Here is a 17,949-nt window from a genome sequence, read left to right as displayed (position 1 = left end):
TCGGAAGCGGAGTTAAAAGAGCTGCTCATGTTCACACGTATTGAGTTTGAAAGCCGAGAACAGTGCAACACATCGTCACAACGATCTGTCGATGACCGTGCTGAAAGAACTCGAGGCAGCAGCACCGCTTCCATACTGCGCAGTGCATCATACAGCTGGAACGAGTGTTTCTTCTGTCGATTTCAGAAGCACGGTACACGCGCCTGCGGCGCCAACCTCTCTCTTGTTTCCAGAAAAGAGAAGCTGTAGCTAAGGATAACCGCTGTTATAGATGTACATCATGTGGTCACCAGGCACGGTCTTGCCATGTCAAACTCACGTGCTCAGTTTGTCACGGAGGACACGCCTCAAGTATGTGTGACCCGAACTACAGAAAGAAAGTTACTACAGCGGAAACTTCGAGACCAGCGGTGGCTTCAGGGCACGGCAGGGATAGTCTCGTCGCAATCAGTAATGCTTTGCGACAGAGATTCCACAAACGCTCGCGCAAAGACGGACAAAGAAGTGTACCTGCAGACTTTTCGCGCTTTTGTCGTTAAAAATAACAGGTCCAGATACATCAGAGCGATTATGGATGGAGGTAGTCAGAGATCATTTATCACAGAAGATGTGGCTGTAAAACTGCAACTGCAGGTACTGGGGGAAACCAGAATTTCATTCAACACATTTGGCAACGCATCTCCAAGTTCTGCTGAAATACGAAAGGTGGTTGAAGTACCATTGCGCAGTCAGCACTGTTCCTACATTCATATTGTTCAAATAATTATAGTTCCAGTTATCTGTCTCAATATTGCTGCGCCGACAGCTAATAACAACTTCATTCAGAAGCTGCGATATGAGGGCAAATGTCTTGCTGACGACAACAATTTTCTTGAAGCAGATACTGAGAACTGCCTCAACTTGTTGCTTAGAGCTGACCATCGTTGGGAAATCATGACGGGAGAAGTTGCAAGGAGCATAGAAATTCCAGCACTGGTCGCAATCAACACGGCATTCAAATGGACACTGCAAGGACGGAATCACCAAAAAGCCTTTCTGGACTGCGACGCTAACCTTATGGTCTGCGCTCTGCGAGTGGAAACGATTACTGACGATGACACAACCTCGCGGATTCTACAGTCGTTCTGGCAGCTCGAAGCAATGGGCATCAGAGATTATCGCGAACCACCCTCTCCTGATTCCATTCCATGGTTCCGAGGAACAATTCGCAAGAAAAATGGCAGATACACCGTGGCGCTGCCTTGGAAAGAATATCGGAAACAGCTACTCGGAAGCAACCGTGATACCGCGCTCGCACGTCTACAAAAACTGGCAAAGAGGCTATGAATGAATAAAGGATTAGTGGAGCGATACAACGCAGTCATCCGACAATACCTGGAGCTAGGACACGCTAAAGTGGTACCTAAGAGTGTTCCTATTGATCGGGTCATATATTATATGCCACATCAGGAAGTTATACGAGAAGAATCGCTGACCACCAAGCTCCGGGTCGTGTTCGACGCATCGTCACACGCTCAAGGCTTTCCATCACTCAAAGATTGCCTGGATAAAGGGGTGAACCTCAACCCAGAGTTACTACAAGTACTGCTTTGCTTTCGGTGCTTTCCAGTCGCCATCAACTCGCATATCGAGAAGGCATTCTTACAAATTGAGATACAGGAGACCGACTGAGATGCATTCTGGTTTCTCTGGTTTGATGCCTTTCCCGTCACCCAAAACAGTAAGATTGTCGAATGGCGACTGACCCGGGTACCGTTTGGATCAACATCAAGCCCTTTCTTGCTCATGGCGACTATTCATCACCACTTGGACAACGCTTGTGAGGACAAAGCACTTGCGTCTATCTTGAAGAAATCCTTTTATGTAGGCGATTTAATGGTGGGTGCAGACACACTCTAAGATGGTCTGAGCATCTATGAGCGATCGAAGGTTATTATGTGAGATACAGGCATGAGTCTAAAAAATGGAGACCGATAACCAGCAACTACAGAACATTTTCGACAAACAGGAGGAGTGGAAGGTACATCAAGGGAATCAACTGCAGTTTTGGGAATGCAATGGGATACCGAAACTGATTACTTCAAATTTTCTTCCAAATCGATAGCCCAATACTTAGCCTCAGCTCAGCCGGACACAAAACGTACACTTCTCATGGCTGCTTCGCAAATTTTCGACCCTCTTGGTATTCTCTCGCCTTTCACCGTCACTGGAAAGCTTTTGTTTCAACGACTGTCGGTTTTAGGCCAGTCTTGTGATGACCAGTTACCAGAGGGCATCAAGGCGACGTGGACAGCATGGTGCGCAGACGCAGTCCAGCTTGGCTCCATCAAGATTCCGCGCTGCGTGAGAGATGGGCTATATGGAGCGGTCGAGAAGGCAGAGCTGCATATATTCGTCGACGCCAGCCTGAAGGCTTATGCAGCATGTGCCTATTTGAGAACAGTTGATGACGGCGGAAATACAGCTACATCCCTAATAGTAGCGAAGTATCGAGTTGCACCTACCAAGAATTTAATACTGCCGAAGTTCGAGCTTATGGCTGCGGTAGTAGGAGCCATATTATTAAAATACATCCGCTCATCGTGGGATTCATCCGCTCATTGTGGGATTCAACGCATTCTCCCTGCGTCATGTGGACAGACTCAACGATCACACTGAGCTGGATCCGGCGTGACCGTAACAAGTGGGGTCAGTTTGTAAAGCACAGATTAACTGAAATCGCGGCAATTGCTGACCCACTGCTATGACGTTACTGTCCAGGAGAAGACAACCAATCAGATTTATTGACTAGGGGCGTATGTTTAAAGATTCTACGTACATGTCGCAGCTGGTGGAGGGGACCTGAATGGTTATCCCAGCCAAGATGAACCTGGTCTACAGACTGGGACACGAGCACACCGATCTACGAAGAGTCAGAATGGGACACGCAACATGTACTTCTTCAAGCGCCGAGAATAATGGACACCCTGATTGACTTAAGGAAGTTTGGCAACCTACAGAAGGTCCTACGCGTCACCGCCTGAGTATTTCGATTTGTGGATCGATGTCGTCGTATTCAACCGTCGCTCGGTGGAACTATTTCAACAGAGGAGCTAAACAAGGCTGAAATGTTCTGTATCTGTCGTATCCAGCTCGAAGTATTCACGAATGACATTCAACAACTTCGGCTTAGAGACACTGTCCAGAAACACTCCGTAATGCGCGATCTCAGCTCTTACCTTGATCACAGCGGGCAGCTTTGACTTGGTGGCCGACTTGAAAGAATGAACGCTACGTATGACGAAAAGCACCCGATTATTCTACCGCAAAGGCATCTATTCACGGTCTTAGTTGTTACTGAGGCTCACTGTGGAGTTTTACATGGTGGTGTGGCAAGCACTATGATGCAGATTCGACAGCGTTACTGGGTTATACGTGCTCGACAAGAAGTTAAACGGGTCATCAATGCTTGCTTTCTTTGCAAAAAATACAACGGCAAACCTGTAAAGATGCGATTGGCACCAATGACTGAAGACAGGCTTCTCACATCACGGCCATTTGAAGTAGTGGGATTAGACTTTGCAGGCCCACTATATGTAAAGCAACATGAGACTGATGGAGTTACATACAAAGCTTATATTCTGTTGTTCACTAGTACGACCACGACAGCTCTACACCTTGAATTGACGAGTAGAATCTCTACAAGCTTCTTCTTACTAGCGTTCCGTAGGTTTTTGGCTCGTAGAGGAGTGCCTGCAACACTGTACTCCGATAATGCTATCGCATTTAAGAGAGCATCGCGAGACCTATGGGACATTTGGAACACCACGAAGAGCTTTCCATTTGCATTTTTGCTCTTGACGCGTCGCATAGAATTGAAATTTATTATGCCAGGTGCGCCTTGGTGGGGCGGCTGGTGGGAGAGATCCGATCAGTCAAGTCATCTTTACGCAAAGTGCTGGGAAAGAGCAAGCTAAACAGCGAACAAACTGAGACTGTACTGCTGGAGGTAGAGGTGGTTATCAATTCAAGGCCCCTAACCTATACGTATACGGAGTCTAGAGAGCCCTCTCCACTATGTCCTGCTCATTTTCCGGTCGGAAGTACATTTCTTGCTTCTCCAGAGCGAACCAACAGTGACGACGAAGCTCGAAGTGCACAGGCTACGCGACGTGACCTCAGCAAGAAGTTGCGATACCGCCAGAAGCTCGTGGACCACCTGTGGATCCGATGGAAGAAAGAATACCTCCTCGAGCTGCGGGCACTTCACCTCTACCCATCGCATCCTAGTAGCAGTCTACAAGTAGATGATGTAGTACTCATCGAGGAACCTAACATCTCTAGAGGTATTTGGCCACTGGGACGAGTCGCGGACGTCTTCCCTGGTCAAGAAGGAATAATCCGAGCCTGCCGTGTGAAAGCTCAAGATCGCAAGCTTATAAGAAGGCCAGTGCAGAAAGTGTACAAGCTTGAATTGGACAACGCTACTGGGGGGCGGGAGTGTGTAGAAAAAGACGAATAAACGGACCAGGCGGGCACTGCAGAGAAGCAGAAGTCGGAACAACGAGTAGCTCTTTGTCTGGTTTCTTCGCGCCTCGTTAGTTTTTATAGCACCATATATCAGAACTGGTAAAATATACTGATTGTGCACCTTCCCTTTCAATCATATTGGTAAGCTTCCGGTTAGGAGTTTGCAATGTCTGCCGTATGCGATCCAACCCATTTTTACTCTTATATGAATGTCTTTCTCTTGATCAGGGTTCCCTGTGATTAATTGACCTAGCTAAACATACTCCTTCACAGACTCTAGAGGCTGACTTGCGATCTTGAACTCTTGTTCCCTTGCCCGGCTATTCATCATTATCTTTGTCTTCTGCATATTAATCTTCAACCCCACTCTCACACTCTCTCTGTTAAGTTACTCAATCATTTGTTGTAATTCGTCTGCATTGTTGCTCAATAGAACAATGTCATCGGCAAACCGAAGGTTGCTGAGATATTCGCCGTCGATCCTTACTCTAAGCATTCCCAGTTTAATAGCTTGAATACTTCTTCCAAGCACGCAGTGAATAGCATTGGAGAGAGTGTGTCTCCCTGTCTGATCCGTTTCTTTATAGGTGTCTTCCTATGTACGCAGTCAAATGTGCCATGCACCAAATACAAAAATTCAGATAATGAGGCTGTGTCTGAAGCTTTTTTTTAAAGTCTGAAGCGCCAGCCTCAGGCCTTGTAAGAGTGTACATTCAAGTTATTCATGGTAAGTAAACCTTTTTATCAATGTGGGTCATATCTGTGCCACATTTCAGGTTAGCACCAAAGTGCCGTAGATGCAAGATGAAACTGCTAACCAACATATTTTATCCGGCTCCAGCTATACTTCCTTGGAACATTCGTGTCATTTCCTGCTATAGAATGGAACTCTGTTATAGTGTCTAAATTTTCCTACTTTTCGTAAATCTTTTTTAACACCAGCCTTTGCTCAAGTTTACAAAGGGACCAACAAAGCCACATTTTGATACTCCTACTTTGCAAAAGAGTAATAAAAAATGAAATGCTAGGGTTACTATGTGCCACATTCACACACCAAAAATACAGCAGTACTTGTTCTTCCAATAGCCCTGCCGAGCGATCCTGTGCACGGCTGAAACAAGCGACGAAACGAGCTGTCACTCAAACAGGTTACTCATTCTTGCCGCTTGGTTCTGAAAATGTACCTGGAAATTTAGAATTTGTCGCTCGTCACCTATGAGTGCTATGAGAGACTAGCCAACAGCGTGAAGCTGGAACAAGGTATACGTCAGTGACATATAAGTTCTCGCGCGGAACAAGCAAACGACGAAATTTTTATACATGCAAAGACAAAAAGCTTCCTACAGCACCTTCCCAAACATTTTACGCTGCTCTGTACAGCAAAACAAATCAGCTTAAATTATTACACCATGCGTCATGCCAGTCTTTGTGCATATTTGCTGCCCTCATACCAGCAACACCAGGGAAACATCCCTCAATGTCGTTGTTCACGCGGGGTGGACCTTGTAGGTGATAAGTATACATGGCAGGCATCTCCATCGCGTTGCTTGTGGCCATCGCGCACAAGATCATTTACAAGGGGTTTATACTTTAGGAGCGAAACATCTAGATGCAAGAAGCCTAACCTGGATTTACGTTTTCATTTCTCCAGGGGAAATGTCTTGTGTTCCCCCAAAATCTGTCTTTTTACTTGATCTCTATATTCTCTTCTTTCAGTCTATCTGTACTGCAGCTGTTTCATGCATTGGTGCATCAAGGGGCTTTTTCTCTATTTTTCCTTTTTAAAAGCTTCACTGCTTTTCTTGGGTTCACGAGGAAGACATGATTTCAGTACAACAGCTTTCTGCCAGAAGCAGGCACACATGTGCAAACAAAGTGGACCATGGCAGACCATGGCAGCTTTATACCAGTGTCACACGGGCACCCACAAACTCTTTTCGGATAAGGGAGCGCGAAACTTCCTAAGAGAGTTCGACCTCAAGGAAGTTGTGGTCATGTCCCACAGGAAATAACGAGTTTTTAAAAGAAGCCCCCAGAAGTGCATTCAGTGGTGTTTCGTTTTTCTACAAGTAAAAGAATGTAACTTCTAATCACGCTCGTAGCTATTATAGTTAACGCTCCTTCTATGAAAACATTATTCAGTATATTGAGGCGAAAAACATAGACCTCGTTCAAAGTAAAAAGGCACTCGCTAAACATAGCAGTGCTAACAGCGATGCTAAGCACATTGTGCTTGTGTGTTTTCCTTGGGGCTTGACGCGTAGGCTCTGCGTTCGGCTACCCCAACTGCTGTGAACTACACTAAACCCAACATTTCGCACACGGTGACCTCTTGAGCTTTCGTTTTATTTTGTCTACTGTGCCGGTGTCAGTCATTAGTGACCAGACCAACCACTGCGCGACTAGTATGACAAAGGCTATGTTTACATGAACCCGACGCAAGCAGGTCGAGTCAGAAATCGGGCTGATCGAGTCCAGCCTGACTGCGTTTACATGAATTCTCTTCTGGCGAGTCTCGACAACTACCGCACACAGCGTCGAGCCGAGACATCAACGCCTCCGAACTGGGCTTCTGGTTCCCGCTGCCGTCTGCAACCGCTCTATTTCGTGGGTCTTATCCCTGCTATAAGGTTGTACTGCACAGTGTTTGTCTTGGTCTCGTCATATTGCTATTTCCACTGCCGGCACCTAAATCGCAATGTCAGTGTTCCCGTGCAACTCTCACTGCAGGCTGCGTGTAGTACATGCACGCTGCAAACGGGTCGGGCTGGGTCAAGCTACCCCATGCAGTCGGGCTGACTGAGCCCGACTCGATGCTCGTTCAGCCCAACCGGCTAGTGTTTGCATGAACTTGACAGGCATATTTTAGCCTGACAAGCCGACTCAGCCCAATGCTGTCGGATTCATGTAAACGCCCTGAAAGACGAGAAAAACAGGACGCCAAGCGGCCTAGGCCGGGAGTACTGTGCAGCAGCAAGCATAACTTTTGCTGAATTGTGCTTTCACTTTTATATAGTTCAATAGAAACGTTCGAAACACACGCAACATTAATTTTATTGCAAACAATCATTCAATTTTCAGTGTTACAACACGTATTGGCATGAGAGTACGCCTTCGAGCCGCCGAGGGAGATTGCGAATATCCCTAGACTAAAAGCTTCATTAAACTCCCCTATCGGAAGGGCGATGGTGGGACACCGAGTGCATCTGCCTCGAAATGAAGACAACGGAGTTAAAAGTAGTTTACGGGTGCCCGTGTGACAAGGGTATTACCTTGAGAAGGCTGCAGTGTTTAATCCTATAATACCAGTTTACATATCACACGTGATACATAACATTCCTAACATTAAAACAATTGAAAGGCTTTACTTAAACTCAGTGCACTAGAAGGCAGGAACAAGTATAGATTTTAAGCTTTAGTACAATCCCTTTCATTTACTTGCCGTATACATCAAATCCTACGTGTTTAGGATTGGTTATTCGGCACATCACACAAACCATGCTTGGCATTGCAGGGTTAAGTTTGCTGCATTGTGATTGAAGCCACTCTAGGCATCATGTGAGCAAAAGGTGTACATTTCAAACAGTCAGTAATATAACTATGCAATAGTTTGTGTCACCTTAAGTGGAGAACGAGGATTAAGAAAGCACGATGAAATAATAAACTTAGAATGAATGCACGAGTATTTGCATAATGAGGATCTCTGGAATGGATCGACGTGACCAAAACAGCGTAGTACCGAATTCCTCTAGGAGTTTTCTGCCATTATTGATTCAAAGATGTATTCATTGAAAAATTTACAATAGATCTAATGGAGAGCACGGGATAGCTCTGCAGCATCTCAACAGATGGCCTCTCTTTGGCCACCCATTCTTTCCTGCTGGCCAATGTCCTTGCCATGGAATCTTCAATGTAGGCCATGTCTGGCCTGGCCTTTGAAAATTCTTTTGCCATGGCTGAAATGTGGGAAGCAATTGTTTCCACGTTGTCAGCTTCGTCCATGGCAGTTGCCTGAAAGCAAATATCAGTTTTGTTGGCCAGGTGGCAAAAGCCGGCTTTCTGCCTGCAGGGCTACACAAAATTTGAAATACGTACTGTACATGGTCTCTCAAAACGTTCAGGGGCAGCAAATTCATTCACTGCAGCCCTCTTTCTGGGTTGCGAATTCTCGGCATCGTCTTGTGTGAGTGTTCTCACTTTTTTCCTTTCGTATTGCGCCTTGTAGCGCAAAGCTTCTCGCCATGAATCCTGTAAGGCACCAGAGAGAGTTGGTAGAAATGTGATTTAAATAGGCAACTGCAATTCTGTGGCTTTGCATCAAATCACACAAGAAACTATTGAACGGCAGCAAGTAGTATAAGGCTCGAGTGCCACCACTAAAAGCGCAGGCGCTGCCGTCATTTTTGGATCGAAAGTTACATCACTGAAAACATGGCTTAGGAGGCTTGTTGTTCTGTTTTTCAAAAACAACCACTGCCCTCATCACTAACTCAGAGACAAGGAAAAAAAAAAGACAAATTTACCCCCCTCCAACTTCTACTCTATTCTTTTATCTGATCCCACGCAAGTGCACTTAATGAGCTTACCTATGCAATTAGAACTTCGAGGGTGAAAAAAACTGCCATGAAGTCGGTTCCTAAGGAGTTAAATAGTGTTTGCAGATATTTTGGATTTGCCAGAATATGAAAATTGAGTGGCGACTGCTTAAATCAACCATGAAGGTCATGTTGGAACAATGAATGAAACTGTGCACATTATCTTATCGTCAACAGGTGGCTTGCCAGTGTGTGCCGGCATATGCCCAATAATGTAATAGATTAAATGAAAAAGTTTATATTACGTGGGACAGGAAAGAATGTGGAAATTATCAGAGTGCAATTATGTGATGACATATGTTTACTGCATCAACACACGCTTATGCAGTGGTAAAAGGTGTTACTTATAATTTCTATTTTGCAGGAACTTTCTATATAAGCTGAGGAGACCACAGCTACAAATTTCTGTAACAGAAGTGAATTACTTGGCAATCATAACATGTTAGGGAAGCTTACGTATATTGCAGAACATTGTGGTCTCCTCCACACTGCTGCAGCAGGGCAACACATGTGAGTCTTCCACCAAATATCCATGCTTTTTTTTGGCTGAGAGTTCCCACTTTGTTGCCAACAATCGGACTCTCAATGTAATTATCCACCATAAATAAGTTTTCATTTTCCTGACTGTTTCCGCTGTGTAGACATGACAACTGAATTGCACTGTTTAATGTGCCAATACATTTAGGTGCGGCGTAGTGGGGAGAGGCGGTGCGCTTTGTATTGATTTTGACCACGTGGAATTATTTATTGTGCAGCCAATGCCCAGTAAACCAGTGTTTTTACATCCCCCTTCCAACGAAGTGCAAGTGGTGCAACGGGTAGATATGGCTATAGCCCAGCTTGTCCCAAGACCAGTGGTGTAGCGTAATTTTTAAGATAACAGGATCATACATGGTTACAAATGTAACAACAGTAATGCAGCCAGCACATACGCTTCAGGTACTCTGAACCCGTTTAAGGAGCACACACAGCAGGCTAAAGAATAAAGAATAGCTCTTACACTTCAGCTTGAGAAGTTAGGCAGAGGACTCCAAAGAAAGTCAAAACACGGCTTAAAAAGACAACAGATTTTTTCGTACAAACAATTTCTCTTCAATGCAAATGAAGGCTTATTTTATCTAATGCCCATTCTCATAGTCCAATAAAAGGCACTATGGATAAACTTTGAAGCAAAAAATAGTTATACCTGTGGGCACTGTTGTTCTTATGAATACAATGGCGTCAAAATGATAAGCGAATACTATCAGTATCGCAAGCTGGCTTAAGTAAGAAATCAAATTCAAATAGTCGCACTAGTGCTTAGCAAGCCGTTAGAAATGAATTTGTTTATCAAGGCAATCGCCATTACAGCTCAAGCCCTCAAAACAAATTATTGCTGTGTTGATATACAAGGCTTATTAACTAAGATTTTAAAAGGAAACTGCAGGTAAACACCGAACCAATTCATAGTGTCAAACTGTTATTCTAGAAAGCTCGAAATGTTTGCTCATTCCAAGACGTCACTCAGTACGAGAAAAAAATTGGAATAAAAGGGGTCACATAACTTTCCCTGAATTCAAATTGCCTTTGACAAGCGAGGTGTCTCTTGCGTGCACTGCACCATGGACCCCAGAGGTCATCCTCTGACATGCACTAGTATTGCTAATTTGCTATGCAAGCAAGTCTTCACAACTGAAATTACAAAATTAGAGGCGACTACACACTTGTCCCATATGTTACCGATGATGAGGAAGCAAAAGGCTGTTGCAGCCTCACGCACATATTTTTTAGACATCCTGATGGCATTTTGTAGCCTAGGGGGACCCTCCGAAGCAAGAACATACAAAAGCACTATTCAGTGCTGCCGTGCAATGACCTGCATGGTAACTTTGTGGCATGAAGACAGTGCAACTTATCAAAAACCTTTGTTTACATCAAAAACACATTTAAAGGAAGAAAAACATACGGTTGTTAATAGACTACAACAAATGCATTTTTTAATCAAAGTACACTGAATATAATAACAGCAAAGTTAAGCCTGCAGCTTTACTATCACGCGAGGGGGGTGGTCGCAGTTTTTCACCATAGAATGTTGCATCGATCAATTTTGTGCGACTGCCTGTACTGATTTAGAACAGCTCATTGAGCAGGTAGTGTTGTGTTCAATTCTACGAATTCTACAGACCTATATTTTCAGTCACATTCTAATGTCATAACAGATTTTGCTTCACTGTTGGTTCTTTAAAGCAGGTATTCATTAGGCACGCTTTACAGTATAATTTAGTTTCCCAACAATATGTCACTCACACAGCCGGTCCCCGTGGCATCAGCCACGTTAGGGAATCTGGTGGTCAGAGCCCGTGCTGCCACTGTGTATAATCTCCCTGGGTACCTGGTAGAAATCACTTACTACAAATAAAAACTGCAAGGCACTTTCTAGAGGACCCAAGCTTTATCTATTGCGAGTTTGGTAGGAAAGAATAAAGGAGCAAAGGCAGCGCTAATTTGCAAACAAATGAAATTATGACAGACTTGGACCTTTCCCAGTAGGCCGAACAGTGGATTACAGATGTTACAGATGAAATGCTAAGTAGAAACACATACTACATTAGGCTCCTTTTAACATATTTACTGCAGCAGCACTTACTGAACTCTTGATTCTGTATATCATGACTAGAAAGCAATTTTTAGCACTAAAAAAGGCTCCTTTAGGCACCTAAAAGAGGCACTAAAGCTGTCATTTTAGGCAAATATATGCGCCAAGCGCCTCCCTTTCGGCATGTATAGGCACAAATATTAAGGGCTTTTGCTAGGCAACTGAAGACAAATTCATTTTATAAGGAACGCAGCTCACTAAATCCCTGTTCAGTGAAATTCACTTTATCCGCTCGACAAAACAAATTTAGGTAAGTTGTTGCGTAATATAAAAGATTTACCTGAATGTTAGTGTGCCTAAGACACCACGAGAAAAGTTGTGGAAGGAGTGACAAACAAGCATGATCTCAAGGTTTTGGGGTTTCTGTGCCTTTTTTCACTGAGTATTGGTTTGTGAACCGAAAAAATAATGCTCAGCATCCACCAAAGTTAGGGGCACATATTTGTTGACTGGAATATTCGACGATCCAATGCCCTATGGAATTCGGAAATTTTCATGGGCCAGAACCTTTGATAGTTCCTTCAGTACCAAAAAGCCAGGCTTTTTCTACGAGGCAGATTGAACATTCCAACTAAGTATATCAGCAACAGGTCCATTGGACATGGTGGCAAACCTTTCCTGGAAATCTTAAATTAACCCCACATTCCAGGTCAACGTTGCACCTAAGCATTCAAGTTTGTCAATGTCGGCTACAAGTGTAAAGTGAGCACTAAGTCACCTTTAAGCATATCATAGTGTGTAACGGAGTTTGAGCGCTTCTCACAGCTATGCTGTCGTCTGCTACAAAGCTATTGACAGCTTTTACACTGGCAAAGTATTTGTAATAAAATCAGTTCCCTTCAGTTAAGTTCTCTAGATTGAATGAATGTTTGATGTTTTATGGCGCAAGGGCCAAGTATGGCCAAAGAGCGCCATGTCCATGGTAATGACTTCGCAGTGTAATCATGGGTTCGATGAAGTTGGTGTGACGTGGCTGTAGAGGGGCCTTAAAAATGGTCGTGCTAAAGTGCGTAAAATCTGTATAATAAGATTGTGGCGATGACGTATGACGTGTACTATGAACATTAAGATCCATTTAAAAAAAGTGAATGATACGATGTGTAAAAATATATAAGGTTATAAGATATGCTAGAGCACTACTGCCTCCTTAGAGTCCTTGAGACACAAGGGCCTGGAGGCATGTGCTATATAAAACATCTATCACAGCGGCATCCTCTGTAGAGAGGATGCGCTACGAAACCTTCGGGCTATTAACATGCAAGACCACCTCTTATAAAAAACCTAGGACAGCTTTGGTGGCAAAAAGGGGTTCTTTACCAATAAACATAGCAGGATGGAGAGGGAGACAATAGCGGTATGCTAGAGGAAAGTGTTCCCTTCTTTCTCTTTCGGTTTCCCGACGCTCCACGAGGACGTGGAGGAAGGTGAGCCACTCACCACATCTACCACAGGTTGGAGGTTCATTGCCAGTCAATAGAAAATTGTGAGTACCATATGTGTGTCCTATTCTGAGTCGGCAAAATAGGACGTCAACTCTTCGTGATTTAGTAACGGAGGGCCAGAAACCTAACTTTGGCTTAATCAGATGGAGCTTATTATTTGTTTCTCTGTCCCACGAGCATTGCCAGTGTCTTCGCAGTTTGGTTCGCAAAAAAGGCTTCAGGTCTGTGGCAGCAATAGTTGTGGTGGTATTATGAGCTTGAGCTGTGATTGATGTGGCCATTTGGTCGGCCAGCACATTACCTTCGATGCATCTATGGCCAGGAACCCGGGATATTATTGCATGTCTACGAGCTGAATAAATATTGCACAAATACGAGTAAAGCTGAATAAGAACAGGATTTTTGTGTTTTCTTAACGATATGAGCGATTTTACGACACTTAACGAGTCCGTAAATATAATTGCTTTTTCTAGTCCTAATTTCATTATGTGTTTAACCGCAGACAGTACTGCATAGGCTTCTGCGGTAAATATACTGGTATGGGGGTTCAATACACCTGATTCAGAAAAAGAGGAGCCAACAGCCGCGTAAGACACGCCGACATGCGATTTTGATGCATCGGTGTAAAATTCAGGACAAGAATACTTCGATTGGAGTTCATGGAAATGCATCCGAAGTTCGAGTTCTGGTGCATGTTTTGTAAGCCTTACAAAATATATATCACATTCTATCACCTGCCACTCCCACGGAGGTAGATACTTCGCTGGAGGCATACAGCGGTGTTCGAAGAGTAGGACATCCATTTCAACGCTAAGCTCCCTTACGCGCAGCGAAAAAGGCCTTCTCACTGAGGGTCGATTGTGGTAAAGGGCAGTGTACGTCAAATCACTAATGGTTTTAGAACACGGATGATCAAGATTACCGTGCATTTTAAGAAAATATGTGAAGCTGATATATGATCTCTGCATATGGAGTGACCCCTCATTCGATTCTACGTATGAGCCTTCGATCGGGCTAGTTCTGAATTGGCCTGTCGCCAGACGAATACCGAGGTGGTGGACGGGATCCAGCTTCTTTAGTGGGCTCGGGGCGGCAGAGTTGTATACTATGGCACCATAGTCTAGCCGTGATTGAACGAGGCTCTTGTAAATATTCATTAGACATTTCCTGTCGCTACCCCATGTTGTGTGAGATAGCATTTTCAGCAAGTTCATTGTTTTTAGACATTTAGTTTTCAGGTATTTTATGTGCGAGATGAAAGTAAGCTTAAGGTCAAGTATTACAGTTAGAAATTTGTGCTCTTTCTTGACAGGCATTTGCTGTCCACATAGTTCCACGCTCGGGTCTGGAACCAGGCTGCTCTTTCTTGTAAAAAGGACACAAGAGCTTTTGTGGGGGTTGATTTTAAACCCATTTTCGTCTGCCCACTTAGATATCTTGTTCAATCCCTGCTGTACTTGTCTTTCGCATACTGCAAGGTTACAGGATTTAAAACATATTTGTATGTCATCTACGTAGACGGAATAAAATATAGCTGGTGGTAATGAAGCGCGGAGTGTGTTCACCTTAACTATAAAGAGGGTGGAGCTGAGCACACCTCCTTGGGGTATGCCAGTTTCCTGTATAAATGGGCGTGAAAGTACATTCCCGACTTTCACGCGGAATGTACGGTTGGACAAATAGCTTTCTATTAGGGTGAGCATATTGCCACGGATGCCCATTCCCGACAAGTCTCTCAAGATTCCATAGTGCCACGTTGTGTCGTACGCCTTCTCCATATCGAGGAATACGGATAGGAAATATTGTTTATGCAGAAAGGCGTCGCGAATGTTTCCCTCAATGCGCACAAGGTGATCGGTTGTGGACCGCCCTTCTCTGAAGCCACACTGAAGGGGATCAAGCATTTGGTTTAATTCCAGGAAATGTAAGAGTCGCCGATTATACATTTTCTCAAACAGCTTACAAATGCAAGTTGTGAGGGCTATCGGGTGGTAACTTGACGCCGCCGAAGGATCTTTACCTTGCTTCAGAATGGGAATCACAATCGCTTCTCTCCATGAAAGTGGAAGATATCCAGCAGCCCAAATAGTGTTGAAAAGTGCAAGTAAAGTCAGTTGTGTATCAGTGTGTACGTTCTTAATCATGTCGTACATAATTCTATCAGGTCCTGGTGCAGAGCTCTTGCATGTGATTAAGGCAGCTATCAGCTCGGCAATACTGAAAGGGCGGTTATATGTCTCGTTCTGTGAACATTTACGATCAAGTGCCTTACTTTCTGCTATTTGTTTGTGTTTTAGGAATAACTTCGAATAATGGGTGGCGCTGGACACTCGTTCAAAATGCTCTCCGAGAGCATCGGCCTGCTCTTCCAGGCTATATCCTTTGTCATTTACCAAGGGTAATGGATGAATTTGGTGTCCCGTTAGCCTTCTTACACCATCCCATACTTTTTTCTCTTGTGTGTAAGAAGTGATATCTGATAGAAATCTAACCCAGCTTTCTCTTTTTGCCTCTCGTCGTGTGCCCCTCCCTTGCGACTTTGTACGCTTGAATTCAATTAGATTCTCCGCATTTGGCGATCGACGAAGCCTGCCCCATGCCCTATTTTGCCGCTTTTTCGCTTCTTTGCAATCTTCGTTCCACCACGGGACACGTCTTTTGGATGAAAGACCATTTGTTTGTGGTATGCACTTTTGCGCTGCGTCGATAATAAAAGGAGTAAAATATGATACGCCAACATCTATATTATAATATTCTAAAAAGTCCCGCTGTAAATAAGTACATTCTTGAAACCTTTTCCAATCGGCTAAGGTTAATTTCCATCGAGGGACATGCGGTGGAGAATCATATTGTGTTGTTAAATTTAGAGTGACTGGGAAGTGATCACTTCCAAAAGGATTCTTGATGACAGTCCATTTCAGGTCATACAGAAGACAAGCAGTACCAATTGCTAAGTCTATAGATGAGTATGTGTTGTGATGCACACTGTAATAAGTCGGCTCCTTCTTATTAAATAGGCATGCACCGGATGTCAAAAGAAAATGTTCTATAGGCCGACCTCTCGCGTCACAACGGGAATTCCCCACAGGGTGTTGTGGGCATTAAAATCACCCACGAGTATGTAGGGTTCCGGAAGTTGATTTATGAGGTTGTAGAAATCTGTTTTGTGAAGGTGATAGTTTGGGGGTATGTAAATGGAGCAAACAGTAACCAACTTATTAAAAAGAACTCCTCGCACTGATACTGCTTCGACGGGTGTCTGTAGGGCTACATGATGACAAGCTATAGACTTGTCTACGACGATTGCTACGCCACCGCACGACGCGTTAGCCTCGTCACGGTCTTTTCTGAAGATGGCGTAGTTACGAAGAAAGTTTGTTTGTGTGCTTTTCAGATGAGTCTCTTGAACACACGGCACCTTTGGATTATGTTTATGTAGGAGTTCCTTGACATCATCTAGATTGTGAACAAGACCCCTGACATTCCAATATAATATTTGTGTATCCAAAGTGAAAGTGTATGGTGATGTGTGTTCAAGAGAGGAAAACTATGTTATCGCACAGGAACCTTGCCAGGCCCTGTGATGTGGGATTTGCCTTTTTTGGGCAGCTCCTGAGAGCTTCGCCGATCCTTCGGCGTCTGAGACGCCGATACACTTCATGTATCCATCGCCTCCATAGAGGCACTGGATGCCCGCTCGCGGTGTACGTTCGCGGGTGTTTCGGGCTTCTCTGTGCGAACAGAGGCCCTAGAAGTCGTGGAGCCTGCAGGTCCGGTGGACTGCTGGCTGTTGCTGGGTTGCGGAACAGCACTAGCTGATCCCGCAGTGGGGGCGAGTGGCGCTACCGTCGGTTCACTTTGCGTGGTCCTAACGGCCGCCGAGAACCGTTGTGGCACTGCCCGCTGCCGTGACACGTCGGAGAAAGAAGGCCCCACAAATGAGAGGCATTTTCTTGCTTCTTTAACGGAAATATTTTCTTTTACTTTGAGCGTGATAATTTCTTTTTCTTTCTTCCATAACGGACAAGAGCGAGAGTATGCCGGGTGTTCACCGTCACAATTTGCAGAGTGGGGTGGATCATTGCAGTTATCTGCAGGGTGCTCATGTGATGCGCACTTTGCACAGGTGGTACGGCCCCTGCAGCTCTGAGAGCCGCGACCGAATCTTTGGCACTTAAAACAGCGTCGGGGGTTTGGAATGTACGGCCTTACATTTATTTTCATGTAGCCGGTTTCGATGTGTTCAGGGAGTGTGCTCGTACAAAAGGTAAGTATGAGATGTTTTGTCGGAATTTCCTTGTCGTCACATCGGATCTTATTTCGCTGTACATTCGTAACATGTTGCTCTTTCCAGCCTTCTAGGAGCTTTGTCTCAGTCAGTTCCAGCAGGTCCTGATCTGATACTAGCCCTCGTGTACTATTCAATGAACGATGAGGACTTACAGAGATTTGGGTGTCGCCAAGCGAGATGAGTTTTTGCAGATTTTCATGCTGAGCTTTATCACGGACTTCAAGGAGAATGTCACCATTGGCCATTTTCGTGACTTTGTATCCTGCACCTAGGGTCTCAGTTAGGCATTTCGCGACAACGAAAGGCGATAAAGTTCTTACGGTCTTGTCGGGGGTTTCGCTGTGAATCACGTGGAAACGTGGAAAAATTTCAGTGGGCTTATTAAAGAAGTTGAAACATTCTTCGGTGCACCCTCCTTTTGTGAGAGGGCGATCAGGAAGCCTGTGGAAAGAAGAAGCCATAAAAATTGGAGTAATT

The sequence above is a fragment of the Dermacentor andersoni genome, chromosome 1, assembly GCF_023375885.2.
Source record: "Dermacentor andersoni chromosome 1, qqDerAnde1_hic_scaffold, whole genome shotgun sequence".
Classification (NCBI taxonomy): Eukaryota; Metazoa; Arthropoda; class Arachnida; order Ixodida; family Ixodidae; genus Dermacentor; species Dermacentor andersoni.
This window is presented reverse-complemented; position numbering follows the sequence as displayed.